The following is a 6,119-nucleotide window of genomic DNA, read 5'->3' as shown; positions in this document are numbered from 1 at the left end:
GAGGGAGCGAAGGAGGCGGGAGCGGCGCCTCAGGCGGTTCCCGCCCCGGCCGCGCCGCCTCCGGCCCGCCTCCCGCCGGGGGCAGCGCCGTGAGGGAGCGCTGCCCGCCGCCGCCGAGCCGCGGCGTTTACGGGCGTTTTCCGCAGGAGCACGGCCCCCGGCGGCCGGGGAAGCGGCGAGCGGCACAGCAGGAGGCGGGAGCAGCGCTGCGGCAGGAGCCCGGGGCGCCTCCTCTGCCCGGGCGGCCGCCGCAGGTGCCTTACCGCCAGGTGCCTGCCGCGGCCCACCTTCGAGGGGAAGGAAGCAGCCGGGATTCGTCAATGCTCGCGGTGGAAAGCTGCGACGGAAGTCTGAGGGCCCGCAAACCATCAGAAAGTTTTACTAGTAAATTGCACACTTGGCGTGGTAGTTGGTATGTTAGTCCCTGACCGACTGTATAAGCACATGGCAGCATATTTTGGAAAAAGGGGTAAGATGAGAAGGAAGAGAGAAAAGATGTATTAAGGAGCATGGGGAGATGCAGGGCAGGAGAGAGAGAAAGAGAGAAATATGAAAACGTGAGAAAAGAGAGAAAAAGGGGTCACCAGTCCTGGTTCCACTGTCAGTCCAGCTGATGGGGTGTCAGTCCTGGTTTCAGCATTGATCCAGTTGATAATCCTGTTTTCAGCGTCGATCCAGCTGCACCCACCTGGCCGATGGGATGTCCCGGGTTCTGGGGGTGCCTCTGCGCCTCTACCAGCACAAAGCGGCTCTGTGAACATAGCACACATGTAGCTATCAGTCGTTGTGGAGCAAGCAGGACCTAAGGCCACCTCTTCAAGGCAACCAAGGCTTTTTTGGGTGATGCATGAGAAAACAGGGACATCATGAGCAGGCATTCAGGTATCCAGGCTCCCTCACACACCAGTCTGCAGAAACGTGCCTTTGCTTTCCAACCACTCCTTCAAACAACAGAGTGAGGGTTTTTTCTCTGAAGTCTCCTAGGAAACTTTTTGCATCAGAGCAGGGACTTATTTCTACATATGCAACTACCTACTCTCCCACAAGTGTGCTCAGTTGCTCCTCTGCTGTGACTGAATGTCACTGGGCGCTGTTTGCATGCGAAGTCTGGTACAGGACAAACCTTGCTGTAGAAATGGCAAATACACAGTGTGAATGTGTTAATCTCAGTCATTTATTCTGCATGTGTTCATTTGCACACTACATACCGTGTCCACAGGTATGGATTGGGTAACTGGCAGAGTGCTTACCCTTGCTGAAGCCATCTAAGAACTCAAAGTCCACTGTCAGGGAATGGTGACCCTTTGGATAATCATTAGGCAGAATTAGCAGTTTGTAACAGTTTTTGGTATTTAATAGCACAGCTGTTGCATATTCAAGACGTTTATACTATATTACAAAATAATGGTTAATAATAATAATAATAATAATAATAATAATAAAAGCTTTGATCTGCTTTTTAATTCTTCTTTTCTCATATTCTGTGTCTGTGTTTTAGACAGAATAGGGAAAGTATTTAAGGTAAAATTTTCTTTGTTTCTCAAAATTAAGACCTTCAGAAAAAGTAGACACAAAAGAACAGAATGTTTCTCTGAATTGCAAGGATCTCCTTGTATTCCTTTCCCTCACATTAGAATCCACTTGCTGAGGTGTCAGACTGGAAAAGGGAGAAAATGCGCTCCAATGACCATATCAGGATAAAATAAAAGAAAGAAACCCCTAGTCACAACAAACTTTCAGTTGTTATTATTTAAATTATTGATAAACTTTTGTACTTTTTAGTCCAGGAAGTTTACAACTTGTTATATAATTTATGTCTCCTTAAGGCCAATAGTACATATGGATAGATTAACTTTGCTAATGGATACCAAAGGGGTTCTCAAAAACAAGTTGACCTGCATTTTGATCACAAGCTCTAATACTCTTCTTAGTAGAGAAAGAGAGACAGATAGTGGGAACCCACATGCTTGGTGTAATCAGTGTAATTTCCATGTGATTATTCCCTTCTTTTTTTCTTTCTGCTTTTCCCACACCAGCAACTGACCCAAGTGAAGTTTAAGCAATATTTGCACCAGTTATGTCACAGCTTTCAGAAAAGCACTCCGTTGCCCAAAAGTACTTGTCACAAAATGCTGGAGTGCCTCGCTGCAGTCTGGTCAGGGGGCTGCATTTGCTTGGCGTTTATCTTGCAACATTTTGGACAAAACACTACCTTTAAAAGCTGTTCCACCACAGTTACTTTACCGTCTACTAATGGTTATAATGTAATTTCAGTAGGTTTTTTTTGTTGTTGTTGTTTTTCTTTGCACTGGCAACCAAAACCCGAGAGCTGAAGGCGAAGAGCAGGAACATTTCCCATCCTCCCACCCCATCCAAGTTCTGAATTACCGAATTAAGTGAATTTTGCTAAGCCATTCGTTTGAGCTAGAAATAATTAAGACAAACAATTTAATCAATCAAGGTTTTCAGATCTTACAGCCTGTTTTAGCAGTACTTTAAAAGTCATTCTGTGATAAAAGACCTTTTCTGAAGTATATCAAGAACTAGATTACAGAAATCTTTATTGGAGTTGTTCTTGTTACCACTAATTATACAGTCACACTAATATATAGCAGTGAACTCCATGTGCAGAAAACCAAAGCAAATATTGAACCTTCCCCAGTACAAATTCAGAGACCCAGATCCAGGAGGCTTTAATCAAAATTCCAATTAACTTCAAAGAGTTTTACTTGAGTAAAAATTGCTAGCAAAATCTAGTACAGAAAAAAATTACCATTTTAATTGCTGCTAGCCTGATTAAGCGATTCAGCTTTCAGTTGATACAAGCACTTACATTAACACTAAAAATTTATTAATGGTCATTTATATTCTACAAAGCCTAATCCTGCCAAAGATTTTTTTTTTTTTTTTGTCCCCCAGAAGACTGCAGCAAAGATCAGCATAGCTTAAAAACCACCCAGCACATCCCCGAAGAAACGCTGCTTGGTGAGTCTTCAAGAAACGACCTTGCAGCAGAAGGCAGCCCTGGCAGCCCCCGTAATGTCCCGGAGCTGGCAGCCCTGAGGATCCGGCTGTCGATGCCGGCTGCAAGGTCCCGCTGAGCCGGGGGGTGAGCCGGCCTCTCGCCCTGCGCGCTGCGTGTCTGATTAGCCGCAGATGGCTCTCAGCCTGCTGCCCCGCAAGCACAGGTCCGGTTCGTTCGCACACTGCGGTTTGGGCAGGCAGCCTCCGAGCGCATCGCAGGAGTAAAGAGCAGTAAACAGGCACGGTCGGCGCTGCCCTGGCCCCCAGGAGCAGCCCCGTCTGCCTCATGGAAGCACGGAAGGCACACGCAGGATGCGCTGGGTATCAGCGCAGCCAAGCCCAAGGGCACCAGAAATCTACCCTGTCGGTATGCTGACATCAATTAGTATTTTTAATGTTAGTTTCTTAAAAGGCGTGGAAGGAATGCAGCCGCCCCCTGCTGCCAGTTGGCAGCTCCACGGCTTACCCGGAGCCCTTGGCACCAGCAGCCAGCGAACTCTGCTGCTCTGTGTTCCTCACCTGGCTCTGATCTGCTCCCAGCACGAGAACTGCCCCACGCTGGATGGCCAGTGAGCCCCAGCCCAAAACAGTGCTCTGCCTCCGGGTGTTACACAGCAGACACAAGGGAAAAAAACGTGGAAGTGCCCCAGCCTTGCCAAAGGAGGAGGTCCTAGAGGGTAGAGGAAAGGTCGTCTGGCCCAAGCAGAGGACCCCCTGAGAGCTCTGGCTGAGGTCTGTCATGGTTTCTGTGTAATTTTGTTCCCATCCATAACCAGTTTTTGCCCAGCATGGGGTTTCTGCACTCCTTACATAGCTTACACAGCTGTTAACTGCAGCCTTCCATCCTCTTTAGATGTGAGCCCTCAGCACTTCTCTTGAAATGTGGCCATGCCTTGGATGCACATCTAAGGCCCTTAGAGGACCATTTTAGTGGGATGATAAGCCAGAATCCCGGACTGTGTTCCTCTCAATCCAACACAGCTGGCACTTGTCCTTTAGTCTTAGATCAACCTGGTGGGCAGCTGTTTTCCTCTGCACCTTGTCTCACAGCCACGTGTGGCTGGAAATGACCAGGTAGGTGTTTCTTCCCAGACTACCTTGAAGAGCTCAACTATTTCCCAGAGCGAGATCAGTGCAAAAAATAGCATCTACTACATTTGCAAATGCCACCGGAAGAGGTTTGTTATTTTCCTACCTTTTAAATGATAGCTCAGCAATTGTTGCACAAACCCAGTAGTGTTGGTGATCAAGGTTCTGCCCCTCCTCTGTCTTTAGAGCCATAAAATCCCACCTTCTGGGAGACTGCCCCCAAACACCAGATCATTCTCTTTTTCAAGAGCAAGGGCAATAAATGTTCACCCACTGAATCACTTGCTCAGTGCAAGACAAATTCAGAGTTCACTGGGCCATGGAACAGCTATGGCATGGTGCTTTTCCTGAGCCAGATGAGATTTGTGTCCCGACCTCAACTCCTGGCTGTGTGTACATGTCATCCTGTGCCTGACTCATGCAAAATTCCTAAACATGTCCTAGGGAAGGTGCTGAAACACTGATTTCTGTTTTCCAAGATAAACACTTTAGCTGGAGATCAGTCTTCCTCCTCTCCAGGCCACTTTGACTGTCCCAGCAAGACTGAACCTTGCTGGTTTGGTACACAAAACACACACTTCAGATAAATTCCCCTACAGGAAGCTGTAGTAGGATTTTCATTGCTCTGAAGCCTAGACTTGAAGTGTGGGTGGGCAAGAGAAAATAAGTGCTTTTGTGGTTTGTTTTCTTTAAAAATATTTTTGTGGTTTCAATGAAATTGAGTTTTGTTGTTTCAATTAATTTGAGTTTTGTTGTTTTAGTGAAAGCCTGCCCATCTGTGGACATATGATATGTCTTTGAAAAGCCTTGGCTCCCACATGCTCGGTGGAAACTTCTTCAGCTGTTCATTGCTTAAAACTTCCAAAGACTCCCACTCTCATGTATGGTCTTCTCCTGGCACCGCCTGTTTGTAGAGCATCCAGCCCTAAAAATGTTTCTTTTCACAGAGGACTATTTGCACGTGAGACAGTGTATGTCCCTGGTTCCTTCCTTTGTGAAGAGCCAGAGTGGCAGTACTCACTTCCTTCACCCCTGAAGCACTTTGAAAATTTGAAAGATTTCAAAACCAGCTATGGAGCTAGAGCCTGTTTCACACTTAGCTGAGGGTTCAGCATCTGTGCTGTCACAACATGATGGGTGCTTGTGGCCAGGTCTGCTGCTTTGGTGCCAGAATCAGGCTCCCAGCCTTCACCCCAAGACATGTCTGGGTTATGCCCTTGGGATGCTGAACCTGGGAGGTGCCCTCCACCCATGCTACAGACCTACCGCATTAAACCATGCCCCGCCATGCCATGCTGTGTGGGGTAGAGCAGACTGGGCAGCTGGAAAGAGTGTGTACAGTCCCTGCAGGCTGAGGAGAATGCTCAGCTCAGACCCTCCATTTCTGGGGAAGGGCTCTGACCACACGGCTGCCATTCACACACGTGCTGCACTCTGTGACAGCACCTTTACAGAGGCCTCTGCTCTGGAGGGTGCATGAGCTGAGATCATGGCAGAAAAGGTAAAGGCAGAAGGAAGAATGCAGAGCCCTAACTCCTAAGCTCCAGGGAGAGACTGAACTCCTCACACTGCCTGCCTGCTGCCTCAAGGCAGTTCCCTGTCCTGGGTGGTGATTTGTCCCCTGGGATGCCTCCTTGTATCAGCAGAAGTCAGAAACCAGAAGACAGTCCTAGGAAGCACCTCAGCATTTTGCTCTCTGGATCTGAGAAGGCAGTTGCTGTGACCAGCATTAAGCTTACATTTTGTGTGGCATATTTGTTCTCCTTGACAATGTCCTATGGAAAAGCCAACCAGCAGCTGGTTTCTTCCTGAGGGAATGTCCTTTAGCACCTCATGCCTGACCAGCGTCCTCATGAACCAAACAGAACCAAGCTTCTGCCTCCTGAAAGGTGGGAGTTCATGGCTCATCACCCAGGTGAGTCCTGTTGGTGCACCATGAACAAGCCAAGGAGTCCCAGGAGAAGGGTGCAAATTGCAACAATGCACCATGTCACTGCTTTGCCCTG

The sequence above is a fragment of the Fringilla coelebs genome (genome assembly GCF_963513975.1).
Source record: "Fringilla coelebs genome assembly, chromosome: 5".
Lineage (NCBI taxonomy): Eukaryota > Metazoa > Chordata > Aves > Passeriformes > Fringillidae > Fringilla > Fringilla coelebs.
This window is presented reverse-complemented; position numbering follows the sequence as displayed.